The 25,991-nt window shown below is 39.2% G+C and overlaps 6 non-coding genes across 6 annotated transcripts; 3 read left to right on the plus strand and 3 right to left on the minus strand.

Annotated features, from left to right (window-relative positions):
* The first annotated feature begins 228 nt into the window (after positions 1 to 228).
* Positions 229 to 299, plus strand: Trnaa-ggc. Its single transcript has one exon. It is a non-coding gene; the product is annotated as a tRNA-Ala (tRNA).
* Positions 300 to 879: 580 nt separating this feature from the next.
* On the minus strand, positions 880 to 951 carry Trnaw-cca. The gene has a single exon. It is a non-coding gene; the product is annotated as a tRNA-Trp (tRNA).
* Positions 952 to 2,843: 1,892 nt separating this feature from the next.
* Trnaa-ggc lies at positions 2,844 to 2,914 on the plus strand. The gene has a single exon. It is a non-coding gene; the product is annotated as a tRNA-Ala (tRNA).
* Positions 2,915 to 16,551: 13,637 nt separating this feature from the next.
* Positions 16,552 to 16,622, plus strand: Trnag-gcc. The gene has a single exon. It is a non-coding gene; the product is annotated as a tRNA-Gly (tRNA).
* Positions 16,623 to 18,203: 1,581 nt separating this feature from the next.
* On the minus strand, positions 18,204 to 18,275 carry Trnaw-cca. The gene has a single exon. It is a non-coding gene; the product is annotated as a tRNA-Trp (tRNA).
* Positions 18,276 to 24,210: 5,935 nt separating this feature from the next.
* Positions 24,211 to 24,282, minus strand: Trnaw-cca. The gene has a single exon. It is a non-coding gene; the product is annotated as a tRNA-Trp (tRNA).
* Positions 24,283 to 25,991: the final 1,709 nt, after the last annotated feature.

Raw genomic sequence — 25,991 nt, forward strand, 5'->3', positions numbered from 1 at the left:
TAAAGGAATAGATTCTGATGGTAAGATTGATTATCACACGAACACATTTAGTCTTTTGAAAGAGTCAGTCAGATTAGTCAGGTTATTTTTTTATATTTCCTTGGATCTTTTGATCGCCACAAGCCTTGATTTCCGTAATGAAAGCTAACAAGCTTAGGCATGATAGTCGGCTACAATAGATGGGTTGTCGTCGTGCAATTTGTATCAAGAAGTATACATGAGAGGCAAGCATCGATGGTTCAGTGGTAGAATGCTCGCCTGGCACGCGGGCGGCCCGGGTTCGATTCCCGGTCGATGCATTTTAATCACCATTGCCCAAGACAGATTGGTAGAATCTACTCTATTGAGTTTAGTTTGCTGATATTCTTGCGCAGTACGTATAAGGACGGTACTTAGTGGTTAGTGGTGGTTGAAGCAATCTCTTTAAGCGGACTCTTTTTTGTTTGCCAGATTGGTTTAGATTACTTAATCTTCCTTTGATCATACCAATTGGCGAAAAACCATTTGTAGGACAGAGAGGTACAAGTTATATCCATCGCCAGACTCTGTGTTTGTATCGTGGAAACCCAAGATAGTTATCGGTTCAAACTCGTCGTGTTCCAACTGCTGTGGTAATCGACATTCAGACGCAAATGTTCCCCCTTTTGTAAACTCACTTGGTTCTATGCTCTCCCATTCCAAAAACTGTAGTCCCGTGTAGATCTAAAGTCACATTTTGATAAAAAGAAAAAAAAACAGCTGACTAAGATTCAAATTGAATTAGGATACATGTGTGTTGAGATAACAAGATATAGAAACAATGGTGATTAATGTTATTTGAACGTTATATCCGTTTTAAAAGCCTAAACATACCTTCACAAGAAATAAAATAATTTTGCTTGATCTCGACGTGATTTGAACACGCAACCTCCTGATCTGGAGTCAGGCGCGCTACCGTTGCGCCACGAAATCTTGATTTTCAATTTAATTACTATCGTTATATTTTGGGAACTACGGTGTCTTTTATAAAGGAATAGATTCTGATGGTAAGATTGATTATCACACGAACACATTTAGTCTTTTGAAAGAGTCAGTCAGATTAGTCAGGTTATTTTTTTATATTTCCTTGGATCTTTTGATCACCTCAAGCCTTGATTTCCGCAATGAAATCTAACAAGCTTAGGCATGATAGTCGGCTACAATAGATGGGTTGTCGTCGTGCAATTTGTATTAAGAAGTATACGAAAGGGGTAAGCATCGATGGTTCAGTGGTAAAATGCACGCCTGCCTCGCGGGCGGCCCGGGTTCAATTCCCGGTCGATGCATTTTAATCACCATTGCCCAAGACAGATTGGTAGAATCTACTCTATTGAGTGTAGTTTGCTGATATTCTTGCGCAGTACGTAAAAGGACGGTACTTAGTGGTTAGTGGTGGTTGAAACAATCTCTTTAAGCGGACTCTTTTTTGTTTGCCAGATTGGTTTAGATTACTTAACCTTCCTTTGATCATACCAATTGGCGAATAAACCATTTAATAATAAACCATATTTTTGCTTGATCTCGACGTGATTTGAACACGCAACCTCCAGATCTGGAGTCAGGCGCGCTACCGTTGCGCCACGAAATCTTGATTTTCGATGTAATTACTATCGTTATATTTTGGGAACTACGGTGTCTTTTATAAAGGAATAGATTCTGATGGTAAGATTGATTATCACACGAACACATTTAGTCTTTTGAAAGTCTTTAGGTTCTGTGTAAGTATGCACTATCCATCCGGTCACATCGGGACTTTATTATCATCACCGTTTCTGGTGTAGTGGTTATAGTGTTTGATTGGTGACACAAAGGACGATGGTTCAAACCCACTCTCGGCTTAAAAGACAGCAGCTATCCAATCATTTAGGATTTTGAACATGTGGTAAATGTAAAAGACTATAGCTTTATCATAGAAAACGATGTAATCATTATTTAATGATCCGTTATTGGGAAAATAAAAAAAAATTATATTAATTTATTAAGGACGGTATTTAGTGGTTAGTGGTGGTTGAAGCAATCTCTTTAAGCGGACTTTTTTTGTTTGCCAGATTGGTTTAGATTTTTTAATCTTCCTTTGATCATAACAATTGGCGAAAAACCATTTGTAGGACAGAGAGGTACAAGTTATATCCATCGCCAGACTCTGTGTTTGTATCGTGGAAACCCAAGATAGTTATCGGTTCAAACTCGTCGTGTTCCAACTGCTGTGGTAATCGACATTCAGACGCAAATGTTCCTCCTTTTGTAAACTCACTTGGTTCTATGCTCTCCCATTCCAAAAACTGTAGTCCCGTGTAGATCTAAAGTCACATTTTGATAAAAAGGAAAAAAAACAGCTGACTAAGATTCAAATTGAATTAGGATACATGTGTGTTGAGATAACAAGATATAGAAACAATGGTGATTAATGTTATTTGAATGATATATCCGTTTTAAAATTCTAAACATACCTTCACAAGAAATAAAATATTTTTTCGTGATCTCGACGTGATTTGAACACGCAACCTCCTGATCTGAAGACAAACGCACTACCGTAGCGCCACGAAATCTTAATGTAATTACTATCGTTTTTTTTTTGGGAACTACGGTGTCTTTTATAAAGGAATAGATTCTGATGGTAAGATTGATTATCACACGAACACATTTAGTCTTTTGAAAGAGTCAGTCAGATTAGTCAGGTTATTTTTTTATATTTCCTTGGATCTTTTGATCGCCACAAGCCTTGATTTCCGTAATGAAAGCTAACAAGCTTAGGCATGATAGTCGGCTACAATAGATGGGTTGTCGTCGTGCAATTTGTATCAAGAAGTATACATGAGAGGCAAGCATCGATGGTTCAGTGGTAGAATGCTCGCCTGGCACGCGGGCGGCCCGGGTTCGATTCCCGGTCGATGCATTTTAATCACCATTGCCCAAGACAGATTGGTAGAATCTACTCTATTGAGTTTAGTTTGCTGATATTCTTGCGCAGTACGTATAAGGACGGTACTTAGTGGTTAGTGGTGGTTGAAGCAATCTCTTTAAGCGGACTCTTTTTTGTTTGCCAGATTGGTTTAGATTACTTAATCTTCCTTTGATCATACCAATTGGCGAATAAACCATTTGTAGGACAGAGAGGTACAAGTTATATCCATCGCCAGACTCTGTGTTTGTATCGTGGAAACCCAAGATAGTTATCGGTTCAAACTCGTCGTGTTCCAACTGCTGTGGTAATCGACATTCAGACGCAAATGTTCCCCCTTTTGTAAACTCACTTGGTTCTATGCTCTCCCATTCCAAAAACTGTAGTCCCGTGTAGATCTAAAGTCACATTTTGATAAAAAGAAAAAAAAACAGCTGACTAAGATTCAAATTGAATTAGGATACATGTGTGTTGAGATAACAAGATATAGAAACAATGGTGATTAGTGTTATTTGAACGTTGTATCCGTTTTAAAAGCCTAAACATACCTTCACAAGAAATATTTTTGCTTGATCTCGACGTGATTTGAACACGCAACCTCCTGATCTGGATTCAGACGCGCTACCATTGCGCCACAAAATTTTGATTTTCGATGTAATTACTATCGTTATATTTTGGGAACTATGGTGTCTTTTATAAAGGAATAGATTTTGGTGGTAAGATTGATTATCACACGAACACATTTAGTCTTTTGAAAGAGTCAGTCAGATTAATTAGGCTATTTTTTTATATTTCCTTGGATCTTTTGATCGCCACAAGCCTTGATTTCCGTAATGAAAGCTAACAAGCTTAGGCATGATAGTCGGCTACAATAGATGGGTTGTCGTCGTGCAATTTGTATCAAGAAGTATAAGAGAGGGGCAAGCATCGATGGTTCAGTGGTAGAATGCTCGCCTGCCACGCGGGCGGCCCGTGTTCGATTCCCGGTCGATGCATTTTAATCACCATTGCCCAAGACAGATTGGTAGAATCTACTCTATTGAGTTTAGTTTGCTGATATTCTTGCGCAGTACGTATAAGGACGGTACTTAGTGGTTAGTGGTGGTTGAAGCAATCTCTTTAAGCGGACTCTTTTTTGTTTGCCAGATTGGTTTAGATTACTTAATCTTCCTTTGATCATACCAATTGGCGAATAAACCATTTGTAGGACAGAGAGGTACAAGTTATATCCATCGCCAGACTCTGTGTTTGTATCGTGGAAACCCAAGATAGTTATCGGTTCAAACTCGTCGTGTTCCAACTGCTGTGGTAATCGACATTCAGACGCAAATGTTCCCCCTTTTGTAAACTCACTTGGTTCTATGCTCTCCCATTCCAAAAACTGTAGTCCCGTGTAGATCTAAAGTCACATTTTGATAAAAAGAAAAAAAAAACAGCTGACTAAGATTCAAATTGAATTAGGATACATGTGTGTTGAGATAACAAGATATAGAAACAATGGTGATTAGTGTTATTTGAACGTTGTATCCGTTTTAAAAGCCTAAACATACGTTCACAAGAAATATTTTTGCTTGATCTCGACGTGATTTGAACACGCAACCTCCTGATCTGGATTCAGACGCGCTACCATTGCGCCACAAAATTTTGATTTTCGATGTAATTACTATCGTTATATTTTGGGAACTATGGTGTCTTTTATAAAGGAATAGATTTTGGTGGTAAGATTGATTATCACACGAACACATTTAGTCTTTTGAAAGAGTCAGTCAGATTAATTAGGTTATTTTTTTATATTTCCTTGGATCTTTTGATCGCCACAAGCCTTGATTTCCGTAATGAAAGCTAACAAGCTTAGGCATGATAGTCGGCTACAATAGATGGGTTGTCGTCGTGCAATTTGTATCAAGAAGTATAAGAGAGGGGCAAGCATCGATGGTTCAGTGGTAGAATGCTCGCCTGCCACGCGGGCGGCCCGTGTTCGATTCCCGGTCGATGCATTTTAATCACCATTGCCCAAGACAGATTGGTAGAATCTACTCTATTGAGTTTAGTTTGCTGATATTCTTGCGCAGTACGTATAAGGACGGTACTTAGTGGTTAGTGGTGGTTGAAGCAATCTCTTTAAGCGGACTCTTTTTTGTTTGCCAGATTGGTTTAGATTACTTAATCTTCCTTTGATCATACCAATTGGCGAATAAACCATTTGTAGGACAGAGAGGTACAAGTTATATCCATCGCCAGACTCTGTGTTTGTATCGTGAAAACCCAAGATAGTTATCGGTTCAAACTCGTCGTGTTCCAACTGCTGTGGTAATCGACATTCAGACGCAAATGTTCCCCCTTTTGTAAACTCACTTGGTTCTATGCTCTCCCATTCCAAAAACTGTAGTCCCGTGTAGATCTAAAGTCACATTTTGATAAAAAGAAAAAAAAACAGCTGACTAAGTTTCAAATTGAATTAGGATACATGTGTGTTGAGATAACAAGATATAGAAACAATGGTGATTAATGTTATTTGGACGTTATATCCGTTTTAAAAGCCTAAACATACCTTCACAAGAAATATTTTTGCTTGATCTCGACTTGATTTGAACACGCAAACTCCTGATCTGAAGTCAGGCGCGCTACCGTTGCGCCACGAAATCTTGATTTTCGATGTAATTACTATCGTTATATTTTGGGAACTACGGTGTCTTCTATAAAGGAATAGATTCTGATGGTAAGATTGATTATCACACGAACACATTTAGTCTTTTGAAAGAGTCAGTCAGATTAGTCAGGTTATTTTTTTATATTTCCTTGGATCTTTTGATCGACATAAGCCTTGATTTCCGTAATGAAAGCTAACAAGCTTAGGCATGATAGTCGGCTACAATAGATGGGTTGTCGTCGTGCAATTTGTATCAAAAAGGATACGTGAGGGGCAAGCATCGATGGTTCAGTGGTAGAATGCTCGCCTGCCACGCAGGCGGCCCGGATTCGATTCCCGGTCGATGCATTTTAATCACCATTGCCCAAGACAGATTGGTAGAATCTACTCTATTGAGTTTAGTTTGCTGATATTCTTGCGCAGTACGTATAAGGACGGTACTTAGTGGTTAGTGGTGGTTGAAGCAATCTCTTTAAGCGGACTCTTTTTTGTTTGCCAGATTGGTTTAGATTACTTAATCTTCCTTTGATCATACCAATTGGCGAAAAACCATTTGTAGGACAGAGAGGTACAAGTTATATCCATCGCCAGACTCTGTGTTTGTATCGTGGAAACCCAAGATAGTTATCGGTTCAAACTCGTCGTGTTCCAACTGCTGTGGTAATCGACATTCAGACACAAATGTTCCCCCTTTTGTAAACTCACTTGGTTCTATGCTCTCCCATTCCAAAAACTGTAGTCCCGTGTAGATCTAAAGTCACATTTTGATAAAAAGAAAAAAAAAACAGCTGACTAAGATTCAAATTGAATTAGGATACATGTGTGTTGAGATAACAAGATATAGAAACAATGGTGATTAATGTTATTTGAACGTTATATCCGTTTTAAAAGCCTAAACATACCTTTACAAGAAATATTTTTGCTTGATCTCGACGCGATTTGAACACGCAACCTCCTTATCTGGAGTCAGGCGCGCTACCGTTGCACCACGGGAACCTTGATTTTCGATGTAATTACTATCGTTATATTTTAGGAACTACGGTGTCTTTTATAAGGGAATGAATATCCCAAATATCCCAATCAGCTAAAAGCCAACGAACTGCGTAAAATTTTTCTTCATATTGGACCAATAATCTTCAAGGGAATTTTCTAAACAGAAAAGTAAACCCATTTTTTGTATTAAGAGTTGGAAATTCGTATTCTCTGCTCTAGTATACGTTGTCTAAAACCTACTCTTAATTGGCTCAAGATTTTTTGCAATATTTTGCTTTTCAATTTGGAGAAATTTATAGCAAGAACCACCTCATTCACAATGTTCATTCACTCATTCATTTAGTTGATGACTTAATTAATTTTTTCTCTGCTTTTCCATATGAAACTTTCTGGGGTCACGTGAAGATGCTTTAAAAATGCTTTTTAAAATTGGGTTCCGTCTTTTGCAATGATAACAACTAATAAATAATAAATAATAACACTTGTATTTCCCCATATGGATTTCAGAGTTTGGCGTAATGTTGTATTCAGCTCGTCATTTCATAGATCAATGTCGTACAGAAATGCAGTATTTGCAGAAGGTTGGTTTACCGATGTAACTTAAATTTTGCAGTGTAATTTTCAAGCTGGGTCCTATGCTAAACCAATGTAGGAATTCAACTACTGCGAATAATCCTCACTTTAATATGTAATGTTGGCAAAATTGTGGCTATGATTAGAATTTTTGTATTGGACTGGCAAGTTTGACCAAATGCGGTACCAAACTCTTCATCATTATGTCTGCTTTGGTCTAAGCTGAGAAAATCGGTGTCAGCGGAATGTTGGTTAACCTATCAGAAACTTGTCCCTATTCTAAACTAATCTTGAAATCCTTTCATTACAAATTATTTGTTGGATACATTGGTTATCTGCGATGTAAAAAACATGAAAATCTCAAAGGTGCATACACACATTGGGTTGGTAGCGGGGTACTTACATTGGTTGAACCTGACTTTTCAAACGTGGCCCAATTTGCATATTGGCCTGGCTGTTTAAAACGTAATTCCAATATTTTTCAAGCCGTGACCCCATTTGCATTCATTTAAATAGATTAACCAACGCTAACCTTACCGAAATGAACATAGGCTTGACATATTGGGCAATATTGCGAGCAATATTGTTTCTTGCCCGTGAATCAGGCACGTCAGTTGATGTTGATTTCCACCATGGCCCACCAAGTTATCCGATTTTGCAACAATATTGTGTTTTTGATCCAAACAAGTGAAATGGCTAATTATGCCCCTTCCCAGAACCTAATTTTGTAAATAACAGAACCAAAACGAAACTGCCAAATACTAATTATGCCGAGCCTTCATCATCATCATCGGAGCGTCCGGCAACAAAGAAGTCTAACAAGTAGTGCAAGTTACACCTGTAGCTCCACGTATTCCCCAAGGTACATTCATTATGGAATTTTGTTATATTTTTCTCTCAATACAGTGTTCATATTGCCTTGTGTATTTCAGGAAATAAAGTTAACTCGGAACCGAAAAGTGAAAGAGAGTAACCATAAGGAAAAGGGTGATGGCTCTACAACACAAGCAGGTGATTCTATACGGGTTTTGAAGGTGATATGGTGAAATAGCATACTATTTTTTCTTCATTGCAGAAGCTCTAAAAAACCTAACAACGGCAACATCAAATAAGACTGTAACCAAAGCCCAGAAGTCAAAAGGTACGATATGTAATAATTTGAATTATGAAACTGTAAGTCCAGATTATAACTTTTTATATTTGTGGTATAGTAACTCCTGCTGAAAAGCCAGAGTCTGATTCGTCTGTTCTGTAACAAGCTCACCCTTCTGTCCCTTTAGAAAGAGTTCTGAAAATCTAGATCACAATAGCTCTGAAGAATCTACGTCAGAGGACGAGGTGAAAGAAAGGAATTCAAATGACTGAAATACGCCTTCAGAACGGGAACTCATCCAGCAAAAGAAGAAGGGGGAGGGGGTGTTTCACGAACAAGATGAAGAGACCAGAAGATGAAACGGTAACTCAACCGATAGAAGGGGGTGTGGCTCACGTCCAAATGAGAGAAACCAGAGAAATTTTGGTGTAAAACGACGAGGTAATACAGGATGTTATTTCTGTAAGCGATGAAGACATATTGGGTAAGGAAAATGTCTTTATTGGTACACCTAAGTGACAACTACTAAAGATTTCTTTTGTTTACTTGTTTGTTGTTGTAGTAATCCAGCAGGCAGAAAAAGCAATGTTGGTACAGGTTGACGTTGCAAAAATGCTTATTGAGATCAAAATGGGAATACAGCAGCTGACTGACTTGTTCATGACGAGGAGACTTGAAATCGCTACCAACCTGCCTACACCAATTAATGGCTCGCCATGCTCAACTGACTGTGCCGATGAGTTGCCTGTGACAACTCCCAGCTAGCATGTCTTTATTGGTAAAATATTTTTTTCCGACAATATTCTTCGATCGATAACCCACATATTGGTATAATATTATATTATTACTTTGTTGCGACAAGGTGGCTGTTAAATTTTTTTGTTATATTACCAATAAATGACTATTATCAAAGATGAATAAATTAATATAATTTTTTTTTATTTTCCCAATAACGGATCATTAAATAATGATTACATCGTTTTCTATGATAAAGCTATAGTCTTTTACATTTACCACATGTTCAAAATCCTAAATGATTGGATAGCTGCTGTCTTTTAAGCCGAGAGTGGGTTTGAACCATCGTCCTTTATGTCACCAATCCAACACTATAACCACTACACCAGAAACGGTAATGATTATAAAGTCCCGATGTGACAGGATGGATAGTGCATACTTACACATTGTCATGGTTATAGCCCAGCGTGAGCAAAATCGATTTAATTTACATCAGTGTAGAAATTTATGATTATTGAGACTATTTGTTTCATAAGTCATTTGTTTGCTGCAAGTGGGTTTGAACCAACCTCCATAGAATTACCTATATGGATATATAATAATAGCAGATTTAACATTTCATCTCCTTAACGTTTAAGATAAATTATATTACGTTAGCGCGAAGGTAGAGTTTTAAATTCGAAGTACGTAAGTTAGTTGTTCGAGACTTGTGCAAGATATGGATTTTAAGAAAATTGGATTGTTCAGTTAGGCAATTGTATGCAGAACTAACGAATTGAATACGATATAAAACTTTTAGGATTTTGAACGCATGTTAAATGTAAAAGACTATAGCTTTTTCATAAAAAAAGGATTTATTATTTTTTTAATGGTCCGTTATTGGGAAAATAACAAAAAGTAATATTGATTTATTCATTTTTCATAATAGCCATTCATTGGGAAAACAACAAAACAATTTAACAGCCACCTTGACGCAGCAAAGTAATAATCTAATATTATACCAATATGTGGGTTATCGACCGAAGAATCTTCTCGGAAAACAATATTTTACCATTACGGGACTAGACTTATCCATTTTTTGGCCGTAGGAACATCCTTGGCGAGATCCTCTGCATCTGTCTATTGCCTGTCGGGACAAACCCCTATAGGGAATCCCCTCTTAACCCTTGTTTACGTGGCTTCTAGAAGTTAAAAACTTTTATTGCATCAAGTCGAAAAAAATTTGTAACACCGATCTTGGTGTAGTGGTTATAGCATTGGATTGGTGACTGAAGGTGTGATGGTTCAAACCCACTCAAGGCCAAAATCAAGAACTTGTCTAATAACAAGTAGAAGATAAATAAATATTCCACGATGGACTATATAACCATAAACACAACAACCAGATTTCCATCAAAATTTTAAAAGTAGTAAAACTTTTATTTTACCAATAAAAGTGAAAAAAGTAAAACAAGTTGAAAAAATATTGTGAGCCAACAAATTTGGGTGCAAAAATATATTGGAAAAATATTTAAAAAAATTATTTTACCAACATCTCAATTGTAGGAATATAATATTTTAGCAATATTTGGGAAATATACTCTGCTAGCTGGGCTCAGACGTTTTTCGAGGAACTTGAAGTTAAGATGAGGAATGATGCAACGCTAAAGACACAAATCAGAAACGTCCTGACCCTGGTGAGGACCAACAAGAGCCTAAAGGCTATTGTCAGAAATGTATTAAAGAGCCTTATGTCTAAAGAGCTCAGAATGATGTACTTCCCCCGTAAAAAAACTAAAGTTAAACACGTCTTTACTGATATGTAGATGATTTGTTCCTTTGTAATCGGTAAACTTTTAAAGCAATTCCCTTTTTTCTACCTGTTTTAATCTTTTTTGTTTACTCTTTAATTTAGACATAATTTGGCGTTGGGCCAGCAACACCAGCCAAGAGTTGACAAACGACACCATTCTAAAGGAAATGGGATTAGACACTTTCGCTAATGCAGCGGATGAGGACGGTGGGGTCGCTGATAGGAAGAAACTCACTGCCATTAAGAAAACTGCCATAGACAAGTTTTTAAAGCAAAAAGTACGACGTGGAACGGCAGACGAAGCCGTCAACAACGATTAAACTTAAAAAACACGTAATTTGGAGTTGTTTGCTCTTTGCTACCACGTTTAATAAACTGTATTGGCAGCTATATCTGTTTTCGTTTCATTAATTAGCCCAATCCCCATTTTTGATCTGTTCCAATGCACCGTCTGTTTCAGAAACCTTGCATTGGCTTCAGTTCGTAACCGCACATATATGGTGATTTGGTACAACATTGTTGTTTACATATGATTCTTTATCATGGTTAAACATTGGCTTCAAATAACGGTCTTTCAAGATGGAGATGAGTCAGGCACAAGATAGAGCCAATATTCCACCGATATTCCACCAAGGTCGTATTGGCCCAATGCTAAAATTGGACGAATGGTGGACCTGTCTCATATCGATCTTGGAACAACGTTAAATTTGCTTCCAGCACAATATTGGTCCAATGCAGCAATTGTTTCAGAAATCTCATGTTGGTTGCAGTTCGTAACCGCACATATGTGGTGCATTCGCACAAAGGTACACTTTCTCCTTACAGTAGATTCAGTGAGATGATGCTTACGATGCGCGAAATGATGAGAATTCGTCCAGATGTGTAAATAGACAATACGACCGGTTAGTATCGTTGAACTTCCTGGAATTGGAGACAATTAGTTGGGCTAGATTTATCCCGGCTGTGGACGTCGACCACACCGAGGAGCTACAATCAGAGGCGGCCTGAAAGTAGGATGGGACGGTCCAACGGTTGCGTCTTCTGGCATCTGCGGAATTGAGCCTAAACACGGATGTCGTCTGCAAATTCCCAATGGGTAAACGGTGAATGGTCCCGAATCCAGATACTTACAACATTTCCTATTCAAAAAAATATTCTAAGTCCACTCAAATACAAGTTACAAAGCCTGGACTCTCTACTGAGTCCAAGCCGACAACAAAGACAATTCAACGGGTATTTGACCTGAGGGGGAGGACTCAAGACTCGGGACAGGAAGGTTCAATGAAGAGACGCTTACTGTTTGAGTGTTTGTGAATGGATCATTGAGCTAACCTGAAATCGGCCAACTCAAGATGGTGTTTTGAGCCAGGACTCTTTTGTGCTTTCGTGGGGCCTCTAAAGTGAGAAATTCTCCCATGAGACTATTTCCTATAAACTCCGCTTACGCTTCGGCCTGGGGAGTTTTGTCAGATTGGTGTGTGGGAAGGCGTTCCGATCCCCTGTGCAATGACGTAACTGTGGTAGAAGCCTTTTTAGCCGACCAGGCAAATTCTAAGGCGTATAGCACGATTGGTGTTTATCGCTGGGCGGACCTCGATGGGCTGTCGTCGTTCATTTTGTATCAAGAAGTATACCAGAGGTGCAAGCATGGATAGTTCAGTGCTAGAATACGCGCCCGCCACGCGGGCGGCCCGGGTTCGATTCCCAATCGATGCATTTTAATCACCGTTGCCTACGACACATTGGTAGAATCTACTCTATTGAGTTTATTTTGCTGATATTCTTGCGCAGTACGCGTAAGGACGGTTCTTAGTGGTTAGTGGTGGTTGAAGCAATCTCTTTAAGCGGACTCTTTTTTGTTTGCGAGATTGGTTTAGATTACTTAATCTTCCTTTGATCATACCAATTGGCGTAAAACCATTTGTAGGACAGAGAGGTACATGTTATATCCATCGCCAGACTCTGTGTTTGTATCGTGGAAACCCAAGATAGTTATCGGTTCAAACTCGTCGTGTTCCAACTGCTGTGGTAATCGACATTCAGACGCAAATGTTCCCCCTTTTGTAAACTCACTTGGTTCTATGCTCTCCCATTCCAAAAACTGTAGTCCCGTGTAGATCTAAAGTCACATTTTGATAAAAAGAAAAAAAAACAGCTGACTAAGATTCAAATTGAATTAGGATACATGTGTGTTGAGATAACAAGATATAGAAACAATGGTGATTAATGTTATTTGAACGTTATATCCGTTTTAAAAGCCTAAACATACCTTCACAAGAAATATTTTTGCTTGATCTCGACGTGATTTGAACACGCAACCTCTTGATCTGGAGTCAGGCGCGCTACCGTTGCGCCACGAAATCTTGATTTTCGATGTAATTACTATCGTTATATTTTGGGAACTACGGTGTCTTTTATAAAGGAATAGATTCTGATGGTAAGGTTGATTATTTAGTAAAATTCGTTCGACAGAACTGTGTGTGACCTTTTATATTGAGCATATTTATAGCAAACATGACTTGAAGTATGGCAACAGTGCCATACAAAAAAAGATGAAGAGGTGTGGACGAAGCCTATGAGGCACCACACGTCGGTATACTAATCAGATCTTTTTTTGCTCTTGCATAGCAAGCATGTCTAAACATCGTAAATCTAGGCGTTCTCGTAAGACGGGTTCGAGTTCGAGTTCCGACTCTGTCTCGTCTGAGAGATCCGCCTCTTCTTCTAATTCTTTTTCAAGTACCTTTTCAGACATTACTAAGTTTAAACCAAAAAACTTTACGCTTAGCAGACGCAAATCGTTGGTTCTCGCTAATTGGATTGCGAAAGGCATAGGTGAAAGAAACTTGAAGTCTGCTAGAGAGGCGTACAAGCCTATTGTCAAACGTGGCAAAAAGGCTAGTGTCAGTGCCTCTGATCTTTTCACGAATCCCAAATTGGACGAGACATTCTACGGGGCCCTTAAATCTGCCAAGAATTCGAGTGCAACAATGGCCAATATTGACCAATTGGAGAAAGTGTATCGAAAACAGACAGATTTCATCCTGGATATGGCCAAACCTCTCTTATTTCTCCTCAACAAGAAAAGAAAGAGAAGCAACAACGACTCCAAGGCCTTGAGATCCCTGTTAATGCTGTGGGTTCACCTGTTTCGCGAGATCACCCACTCTAGATGACTCAACATTCTGACACAGACTCATCCCAATCACATCGGTCTACTTTCCCGCGCAGCAGGAAAACTTCCAGTTGGAGGCGAGGATCTGTTTGGGACGGATTTTGTCAATGAACTCGTCTCTCAAGTCAAGACCGCCAGTTTGATAATCAGCTCTGTGGCTGGACCATCGACTTCGGCAACACCGGGGAAATCGAGCCGTTCACATCCTCTATACGGCTCTCCCAACGACAACAACAGTTTCGCCCGGTATGCAAATTATTTTTTAATTTCTTTTTTCCCTCAGTTATTGGCCGATTGCCAGTTCATTCCGTTATCACATAGGCCCGTCTGACAATGACCTGTGGGTTGTGCCGTTAGATTTTTTGTTTGTCTACTATTACAAAAAAAGCTGAATTTTTTGAACTGAAATTAATAACTAAACAGCAAAGGCGAATTTTCCCCTCTTTCAACGTAATATTCCACCAAACGCATCGATGGATAGCGTCCAGCTGGATATTTGGTCAACAGAGGTGGAGTTTATTAAAAAAAAAAAAAAAAATTAGAAGGGGGGGGGGCAAGTAGTACAGACGAAGGAGAAGAAAGCTAAGTCGACAAAGGTTACAGTCTAGTCTTTCGAGGCCAAAAGATATACTTGCGTCGAGGGCGTTTCTGAAACTCGTCCAAATATTCACCTACCCTGCGTTTTGGTTTCTGTTCACAACCGAGGGCGTTTTTGGGTTACCCTTGCCTTTGCCTTGTCACTTGCCTTGGTGTAAAGCGGAATTGGCCGAGATGTCAATAACCTTTTGAATGTTTCATCGCTTCTTCTCTCCCTGATTGCATGGCGGAAAACAAGACCGACACCACCGTTATCTACATAAAATCGTTGCACATAAGTCCGACTGAAACTTTTTATGTGCTACGAGCGTGAGAAGGAGCTGCAGAACAAAGACGTAGGTCAGCGCCCCTACTCTCTCCTCTACGCTTGCTGTAAACCCGGGTAACATCTCATCCGCCCGCCAAAAACAAGAGATCTCTCCTTGAACTGTCACGGAAGTTGGTCATTCTGCTCTCTCTCTGACCCTCATGCCAATATTTAAGAACTTACGAAATCTCTCAAATGTGTTGGAGTCGATTCCGAAATGTCTTTTCCCCTTGCCCAACTGAGTAAGGCTCAACTCTCTGAGCCCCTCCATCACGTACTGAGCGACTTAATGTTTCTTTTCAATTTGTCCTGTCAAATGCGAAAAAAAAAAAAAAATATATATATTTGCCTACATCAGTCAGATACCCCCAATCATGGAATCCTTTTTTTGATGTCACAACAATTGCTCCTTCTCTCCCTGAAATGTCTCGGAAGCTGGTATCTCTGCTCTTGACTCCCACACTACTAGAAACATACGAATCTCTTCAAATTTGTTTGAGTCGATTCCGAAATGTGTTTTACAATTGGCCAAATAAGTAAAACTCAACACTCTAGGCCCCTCCATCGTGTGTCATTCGGGACCGAGCAACTTTATGTTTCTTTTCAATTTGTTCTGTCAAATGCGTGGAAACACATTTGGATTGTACTGTAGCATTGCGCAATACCACCAACTCCGCTTCTCTCTTGCTCAACAACAACAAACTTCGTGATCCCGTTCCCCGTCACTACAATAGGCCACGGGACTAGTTAGCGCTTAGGGTGAATCTTCACGGCACCAGAGAAAAAGAGTCCGAATTATCCTAGACTTCGGCCATTGGGCCAGACAGTCTATGTTCAAACAGCTTTACCACAGGGAGATGGGCGATGGACCATCCAACCTGATCGCCATCCATCTGACATCATCTTGGAATCACAGTCAAACCCTCTGCTGTGTTGTGGTTCTATTTTCGCTCTTTTCCCTATACCTCGTCAGCTTTTGCTTTGAACACACAGTTCTGTCGAACGAATTTTACTAAATAATTGTAAAATTGTTTGAGCGCTAGCGCTGAACAATTGGGATTATTTACTAAAATGAAAAGAGAGACAGAACTGTCTCTCCCACCCGCCCGCCGCTGCTTTTCATATTTTTAGTAATTAATAATGATCAGACTCGTTTTTGCTTTTGTTATTTTTCAGTGGAAATAATAACGATTACAGCCGGGAAAAGGAGACAAGACAAGATCGACAATCTGAGAAATTTAGCAACAAAAAGTAATCATGTTTCCTTTTCTTGTTGCCTTTCCTCCGTGTTACTTTATATTTCAGTGCTTCTAAAGTCTGATTAGTATACCGACGTGTGGTGCCTCATAGGCTTCGTCCACACCTCTTCATCTTTTTTTGTATGGCACTGTTGCCATACTTCAAGTCATGTTTGCTATAAATATGCTCAATATAAAAGGTCACACACAGTTCTGTCTCTCTTTTCATTTTAGTAAATAATCCCAATTTTTCAGCGCTAGCGCTCGAACAATTTTACAATTATCACACGAACACATTAAGTCTTTTGAAAGAGTCAGTCAGATTAGTCAGGTTATTTTTTTATATTTCCTTGGATCTTTTGATCGCCACAAGCCTTGATTTCCGTAATGAAAGCTAACAAGCTTAGGCATGATAGTCGGCTACAATAGATGGGTTGTCGTCGTGCAATTTGTATCAAGAAATATACGATGGGGGTAAGCATCGATGGTTCAGTGGTAGAATGCTCGCCTGCCACGCGGGCGGCCCGGGTTCGATTCCCGGTCGATGCATTTTAATCACCATTGCCCAAGACAGATTGGTAGAATCTACTCTATTGAGTTTAGTTTGCTGATATTCTTGCGCAGTACGTATAAGGACGGTACTTAGTGGTTAGTGGTGGTTGAAGCAATCTCTTTAAGCGGACTCTTTTTTGTTTGCCAGATTGGTTTAGATTACTTAATCTTCCTTTGATCATACCAATTGGCGAAAAACCATTTGTAGGACAGAGAGGTACAAGTTATATCCATCGCCAGACTCTGTGTTTGTATCGTGGAAACCCAAGATAGTTATCGGTTCAAACTCGTCGTGTTCCAACTGCTGTGGTAATCGACATTCAGACGCAAATGTTCCCCCTTTTGTAAACTCACTTGGTTCTATGCTCTCCCATTCCAAAAACTGTAGTCCCGTGTAGATCTAAAGTTACATTTTGATAAAAAGAAAAAAAAAACAGCTGACTAAGATTCAAATTGAATTAGGATACATGTGTGTTGAGATAACAAGATATAGAAACAATGGTGATTAATGTTATTTGAACGTTATATCCGTTTTAAAAGCCTGAACATACCTTCACAAGAAATATTTTTGCTTGATCTCAACGTGATTTGAACACGCAACCTCCTGATCTGGAGTCAGGCGCGCTACCGTTGCGCCACGAAATCTTGATTTTCGATGTAATTACTATCTTTATATTTTGGTAACTACGGTGTCTTTTATAAAGGAATAGATTCTGATGGTAAGATTGATTATCACACGAACACATTTAGTCTTTTGAAAGAGTCAGTCAGATTAGTCAGGTTATTTTTTTATATTTCCTTGAATCTTTTGATCGCCACAAGCCTTGATTTCCGTAATGAAAACTAACAAGCTTAGGCATGATAGTCGGCTACAATAGATGGGTTGTCGTCGTGCAATTTGTATCAAGAAGTATACGTGAGGGGCAAGCATCGATGGTTCAGTGGTAGAATGCTCGCCTGCCTCGCGGGCGGCCCGGGTTCGATTCCCGGTCGATGCATTTTAATCACCATTGCCCAAGACAGATTGGTAGAATCTACTCTATTGAGTTTAGTTTGCTGATATTCTTGCGCAGTACGTATAAGGACGGTACTTAGTGGTTAGTGGTGGTTGAAGCAATCTCTTTAAGCGGACTCTTTTTTGTTTGCCAGATTGGTTTAGATTACTTAATCTTCCTTTGATCATACCAATTGGCGAAAAACCATTTGTAGGACAGAGAGGTACAAGTTATATCCATCGCCAGACTCTGTGTTTGTATCGTGGAAACCCAAGATAGTTATCGGTTCAAACTCGTCGTGTTCCAACTGCTGTGGTAATCGACATTCAGACGCAAATGTTCCCCCTTTTGTAAACTCACTTGGTTCTATGCTCTCCCATTCCAAAAACTGTAGTCCCGTGTAGATCTAAAGTCACATTTTGATAAAAGGAAAAAAAAACAGCTGACTAAGATTCAAATTGAATTAGGATACATGTGTGTTGAGATAACAAGATATAGAAACAATGGTGATTAATGTTATTTGAACGTTGTATGCGTTTTAAAAGCCAAAACATACCTTCACAAGAAATAAAATATTTTTGCGTGATCTCGACGTGATTTGAACACGCAACCTCCTGATCTGGAGTCAGGCGCGCTACCGTTGCGCCACGAAATCTTGATTTTCGATGTAATTACTATCTTTATATTTTGGTAACTACGGTGTCTTTTATAAAGGAATAGATTCTGATGGTAAGATTGATTATCACACGAACACATTTAGTCTTTTGAAAGAGTCAGTCAGATTAGTCAGGTTATTTTTTTATATTTCCTTGAATCTTTTGATCGCCACAAGCCTTGATTTCCGTAATGAAAACTAACAAGCTTAGGCATGATAGTCGGCTACAATAGATGGGTTGTCGTCGTGCAATTTGTATCAAGAAGTATACGTGAGGGGCAAGCATCGATGGTTCAGTGGTAGAATGCTCGCCTGCCTCGCGGGCGGCCCGGGTTCGATTCCCGGTCGATGCATTTTAATCACCATTGCCCAAGACAGATTGGTAGAATCTACTCTATTGAGTTTAGTTTGCTGATATTCTTGCGCAGTACGTATAAGGACGGTACTTAGTGGTTAGTGGTGGTTGAAGCAATCTCTTTAAGCGGACTCTTTTTTGTTTGCCAGATTGGTTTAGATTACTTAATCTTCCTTTGATCATACCAATTGGCGAAAAACCATTTGTAGGACAGAGAGGTACAAGTTATATCCATCGCCAGACTCTGTGTTTGTATCGTGGAAACCCAAGATAGTTATCGGTTCAAACTCGTCGTGTTCCAACTGCTGTGGTAATCGACATTCAGACGCAAATGTTCCCCCTTTTGTAAACTCACTTGGTTCTATGCTCTCCCATTCCAAAAACTGTAGTCCCGTGTAGATCTAAAGTCACATTTTGATAAAAAGAAAAAAAAAACAGCTGACTAAGATTCAAATTGAATTAGGATACATGTGTGTTGAGATAACAAGATATAGAAACAATGGTGATTAATGTTATTTGAACGTTATATCCGTTTTAAAAGCCTAAACATACCTTTACAAGAAATATTTTTGCTTGATCTCGACGCGATTTGAACACGCAACCTCCTGATCTGGAGTCAGGCGCGCTACCGTTGCACCACGGGAACCTTGATTTTCGATGTAATTACTATCGTTATATTTTAGGAACTACGGTGTCTTTTATAAGGGAATGAATATCCCAAATATCCCAATCAGCTAAAAGCCAACGAACTGCGTAAAATTTTTCTTCATATTGGACCAGTAATCTTCAAGGGAATTTTATAAACAGAAAAATAAACCCATTTTTTGTATTAAGAGTTGGAAATTCGTATTCTCTGCTCTAGTATACGTTGTCTAAAACCTACTCTTAATTGGCTCAAGATTTTTTGCAATATTTTGCTTTTCAATTTGGAGAAATTTATAGCAAGAACCACCTCATTCACAATGTTCATTCACTCATTCATTTAGTTGATGACTTGAGATCGATGGCTCACTTAATTAATTTTTTCTCTGCTTTTCCATATGAAACTTTCTGGGGTCACGTGAAGATGCTTTAAAAATGCTTTTTAAAATTGGGTTCCGTCTTTTGCAATGATAACAACTAATAAATAATAAATAATAACACTTGTATTTCCCCATATGGATTTCAGAGTTTGGCGTAATGTTGTATTCAGCTCGTCATTTCATAGATCAATGTCGTACAGAAATGCAGTATTTGCAGAAGGTTGGTTTACCGATGTAACTTAAATTTTGCAGTGTAATTTTCAAGCTGGGTCCTATGCTAAACCAATGTAGGAATTCAACTACTGCGAATAATCCTCACTTTAATATGTAATGTTGGCAAAATTGCGGCTATGATTAGAATTTTTGTATTGGACTGGCAAGTTTGACCAAATGCGGTACCAAACTCTTCATCATTATGTCTGCTTTGGTCTAAGCTGAGAAAATCGGTGTCAGCGGAATGTTGGTTAACCTATCAGAAACTTGTCCCTATTCTAAACTAATCTTGAAATCCTTTCATTACAAATTATTTGTTGGATACATTGGTTATCTGCGATGTACAAAACATGAAAATCTCAAAGGTGCATACAGACATTGGGTTGGTAGCGGGGTACTTACATTGGTTGAACCTGACTTTTCAAACGTGGCCCAATTTGCATATTGGCCTGGCTGTTTAAATCGTAATTCCAATATTTTTCAAGCCGTGACCCCATTTGCATTCATTTAAATAGATTAACCAACGCTAACCTTACCGAAATGAACATAGGCTTGACATATTGGGCAATATTGCGAGCAATATTGTTTCTTGCCCGTGAATCAGGCACGTCAGTTGATGTTGATTTCCACCATGGCCCACCAAGTTATCCGATTTTGCAACAATATTGTGTTTTTGATCCAAACAAGTGAAATGGCTAATTATGCCCCTTCCCAGAAACTAATTTTGTAAAAAACAGAACCAAAACGAAACTGCCAAATACTAATTATGCCGAGCCTTCATCATCATCATCGGAGCGTCCGGCAACAAAGAAGTCTAACAAGTAGTGCAAGTTACACCTGTAGCTCCACGTATTCCCCAAGGTACATTCATTATGGAATTTTGTTATATTTTTCTCTCAATACAGAGTTCATGTTGCCTTGTGTATTTCAGGAAATAAAGTTAACTCGGAACCGAAAAGTGAAAGAGAGTAACCATAAGGAAAAGGGTGATGGCTCTACAACACAAGCAGGTGATTCTATACGGGTTTTGAAGGTGATATGGTGAAATAGCATACTATTTTTTCTTCATTGCAGAAGCTCTAAAAAACCTAACAACGGCAACATCAAATAAGACTGTAACCAAAGCCCAGAAGTCAAAAGGTACGATATGTAATAATTTGAATTATGAAACTGTAAGTCCAGATTATAACTTTTTATATTTGTGGTATAGTAACTCCTGCTGAAAAGCCAGAGTCTGATTCGTCTGTTCTGTAACAAGCTCACCCTTCTGTCCCTTTAGAAAGAGTTCTGAAAATCTAGATCACAATAGCTCTGAAGAATCTACGTCAGAGGACGAGGTGAAAGAAAGGAATTCAAATGACTGAAATACGCCTTCAGAACGGGAACTCATCCAGCAAAAGAAGAAGGGGGAGGGGGTGTTTCACGAACAAGATGAAGAGACCAGAAGATGAAACGGTAACTCAACCGATAGAAGGGGGTGTGGCTCACGTCCAAATGAGAGAAACCAGAGAAATTTTGGTGTAAAACGACGAGGTAATACAGGATGTTATTTCTGTAAGCGATGAAGACATATTGGGTAAGGAAAATGTCTTTATTGGTACACCTAAGTGACAACTACTAAAGATTTCTTTTGTTTACTTGTTTGTTGTTGTAGTAATCCAGCAGGCAGAAAAAGCAATGTTGGTACAGGTTGACGTTGCAAAAATGCTTATTGAGATCAAAATGGGAATACAGCAGCTGACTGACTTGTTCATGACGAGGAGACTTGAAATCGCTACCAACCTGCCTACACCAATTAATGGCTCGCCATGCTCAACTGACTGTGCCGATGAGTTGCCTGTGACAACTCAGACGTTTTTCGAGGAACTTGAAGTTAAGATGAGGAATGATGCAACGCTAAAGACACAAATCAGAAACGTCCTGACCCTGGTGAGGACCAACAAGAGCCTAAAGGCTATTGTCAGAAATGTATTAAAGAGCCTTATGTCTAAAGAGCTCAGAATGATGTACTTCCCCCGTAAAAAAAACTAAAGTTAAACACGTCTTTACTGATATGTAGATGATTTGTTCCTTTGTAATCGGTAAACTTTTAAAGCAATTCCCTTTTTTCTACCTGTTTTAATCTTTTTTGTTTACTCTTTAATTTAGACATAATTTGGCGTTGGGCCAGCATCACCAGCCAAGAGTTGACAAACGACACCATTCTAAAGGAAATGGGATTAGACACTTTCGCTAATGCAGCGGATGAGGACGGTGGGGTCGCTGATAGGAAGAAACTCACTGCCATTAAGAAAACTGCCATAGACAAGTTTTTAAAGCAAAAAGTACGACGTGGAACGGCAGACGAAGCCGTCAACAACGATTAAACTTAAAAAACACGTAATTTGGAGTTGTTTGCTCTTTGCTACCACGTTTAATAAACTGTATTGGCAGCTATATCTGTTTTCGTTTCATTAATTAGCCCAATCCCCATTTTTGATCTGTTCCAATGCACCGTCTGTTTCAGAAACCTTGCATTGGCTTCAGCTCGTAACCGCACATATATGGTGATTTGGTACAACATTGTTGTTTACATATGATTCTTTATCATGGTTAAACATTGGCTTCAAATAACGGTCTTTCAAGATGGAGATGAGTCAGGCACAAGATAGAGCCAATATTCCACCGATATTCCACCAAGGTCGTATTGGCCCAATGCTAAAATTGGACGAATGGTGGACCTGTCTCATATCGATCTTGGAACAACGTTAAATTTGCTTCCAGCACAATATTGGTCCAATGCAGCAATTGTTTCAGAAATCTCATGTTGGTTGCAGTTCGTAACCGCACATATGTGGTGCATTCGCACAAAGGTACACTTTCTCCTTACAGTAGATTCAGTGAGATGATGCTTACGATGCGCGAAATGATGAGAATTCGTCCAGATGTGTAAATAGACAATACGACCGGTTAGTATCGTTGAACTTCCTGGAATTGGAGACAATTAGTTGGGCTAGATTTATCCCGGCTGTGGACGTCGACCACACCGAGGAGCTACAATCAGAGGCGGCCTGAAAGTAGGATGGGACGGTCCAACGGTTGCGTCTTCTGGCATCTGCGGAATTGAGCCTAAACACGGATGTCGTCTGCAAATTCCCAATGGGTAAACGGTGAATGGTCCTGAATCCAGATACTTACAACATTTCCTATTCAAAAAAAATATTCTAAGTCCACTCAAATACAAGTTACAAAGCCTGGACTCTCTACTGAGTCCAAGCCGACAACAAAGACAATTCAACGGGTATTTGACCTGAGGGGGAGGACTCAAGACTCGGGACAGGAAGGTTCAATGAAGAGACGCTTACTGTTTGAGTGTTTGTGAATGGATCATTGAGCTAACCTGAAATCGGCCAACTCAAGATGGTGTTTTGAGCCAGGACTCTTTTGTGCTTTCGTGGGGCCTCTAAAGTGAGAAATTCTCCCATGAGACTATTTCCTATAAACTCCGCTTACGCTTCGGCCTGGGGAGTTTTGTCAGATTGGTGTGTGGGAAGGCGTTCCGATCCCCTGTGCAATGACGTAACTGTGGTAGAAGCCTTTTTAGCCGACCAGGCAAATTCTAAGGCGTATAGCACGATTGGTGTTTATCGCTGGGCGGACCTCGATGGGCTGTCGTCGTTCATTTTGTATCAAGAAGTATACCAGAAGTAGAGCATGGATAGTTCAGTGCTAGAATACGCGCCCGCCACGCGGGCGGCCCGGGTTCGATTCCCAATCGATGCATTTTAATCACCGTTGCCTACGACAGATTGGTAGAATCTACTCTATTGAGTTTATTTTGCTGATATTCTTGCGCAGTACGCGTAAGGACGGTTCTTAGTGGTTAGTGGTGGTTGAAGCAATCTCTTTAAGCGGACTCTTTTTTGTTTGCGAGATTGGTTTAGATTACTTAATCTTCCTTTGATCATACCAATTGGCGAATAAACCATTTGTAGGACAGAGAGGTACAAGTTATATCCATCGCCAGACTCTGTGTTTGTATCGTGGAAACCCAAGATAGTTATCGGTTCAAACTCGTCGTGTTCCAACTGCTGTGGTAATCGACATTCAGACGCAAATGTTCCCCCTTTTGTAAACTCACTTGGTTCTATGCTCTCCCATTCCAAAAACTGTAGTCCCGTGTAGATCTAAAGTCACATTTTGATAAAAAGAAAAAAAAAAACAGCTGACTAAGATTCAAATTGAATTAGGATACATGTGTGTTGAGATAACAAGATATAGAAACAATGGTGATTAATGTTATTTGAACGTTGTATCCGTTTTAAAAGCCTAAACATACCTTCACAAGAAATAAAATAATTTTGCTTGATCTCGACGTGATTTGAACACGCAACCTCCTGATCTGGAGTCAGGCGCGCTACCGTTGCGCCACGAAATCTTGATTTTCGATGTAATTACTATCTTTATATTTTGGTAACTACGGTGTCTTTTATAAAGGAATAGATTCTGATGGTAAGATTGATTATCACACGAACACATTTAGTCTTTTGAAAGAGTCAGTCAGATTAGTCAGGTTATTTTTTTATATTTCCTTGGATCTTTTGATCGCCACAAGCCTTGATTTTCGTAATAAAAGCTAACAAGCTTAGGCATGATAGTCGGCTACAATAGATGGGTTGTCGTCGTGCAATTTGTATCAAGAAGTATACGTGAGGGGCAAGCATCGATGGTTCAGTGGTAGAATGCTCGCCTGCCTCGCGGGCGGCCCGGGTTCGATTCCCGGTCGATGCATTTTAATCACCATTGCCCAAGACAGATTGGTAGAATCTACTCTATTGAGTTTAGTTTGCTGATATTCTTGCGCAGTACGTATAAGGACGGTACTTAGTGGTTAGTGGTGGTTGAAGCAATCTCTTTAAGCGGACTCTTTTTTGTTTGCCAGATTGGTTTAGATTACTTAATCTTCCTTTGATCATACCAATTGGCGAAAAACCATTTGTAGGACAGAGAGGTACAAGTTATATCCATCGCCAGACTCTGTGTTTGTATCGTGGAAACCCAAGATAGTTATCGGTTCAAACTCGTCGTGTTCCAACTGCTGTGGTAATCGACATTCAGACGCAAATGTTCCCCCTATTGTAAACTCACTTGGTTCTATGCTCTCCCATTCCAAAAACTGTAGTCCCGTGTAGATCTAAAGTCACATTTTGATAAAAGGAAAAAAAAAACAGCTGACTTCTGGAGTCAGCCGCGCTACCGTTGCTCCACGAAATCTTGATATTCGATGTAATTACTATCGTTATATTTTAGGAACTACGGTGTCTTTTATAAGGGAATGAATATCCCAAATATCCCAATCAGCTAAAAGCCAACGAACTGCGTAAAATTTTTCTTCATATTGGACCAGTAATCTTCAAGGGAATTTTATAAACAGAAAAGTAAACCCATTTTTGTATTAAGAGTTGGAAATTTGTATTCTCTGCTCTAGTATACGTTGTCTAAAACCTACTCTTAATTGGCTCAAGATTTTTTGCAATATTTTACTTTTCAATTTGGAGAAATTTATAGCAAGAACCACCTCATTCACAATGTTCATTCACTCATTCATTTAGTTGATGACTTGAGATCGATGGCTCACTTAATTAATTTTTTCTCTGCTTTTCCATATGAAACTTTCTGGGGTCACGTGAAGATGCTTTAAAAATGCTTTTTAAAATTGGGTTCCGTCTTTTGCAATGATAACAACTAATAAATAATAAATAATAACACTAGTATTTCCCCATATGGATTTCAGAGTTTGGCGTAATGTTGTATTCAGCTCGTCATTTCATAGATCAATGTCGTACAGAAATGCAGTATTTGCAGAAGGTTGGTTCACCGATGTAACTTAAATTTTGCAGTGTAATTTTCAAGCTGGGTCCTATGCTAAACCAATGTAGGAATTCAACTACTGCGAATAATCCTCACTTTAATATGTAATGTTGGCAAAATTGTGGCTATGATTAGAATTTTTGTATTGGACTGGCAAGTTTGACCAAATGCGGTACCAAACTCTTCATCATTATGTCTGCTTTGGTCTAAGCTGAGAAAATCGGTGTCAGCGGAATGTTGGTTAACCTATCAGAAACTTGTCCCTATTCTAAACTA

This window comes from Daphnia pulex, chromosome 10 (genome assembly GCF_021134715.1).
Source record: "Daphnia pulex isolate KAP4 chromosome 10, ASM2113471v1".
Classification (NCBI taxonomy): Eukaryota; Metazoa; Arthropoda; class Branchiopoda; order Diplostraca; family Daphniidae; genus Daphnia; species Daphnia pulex.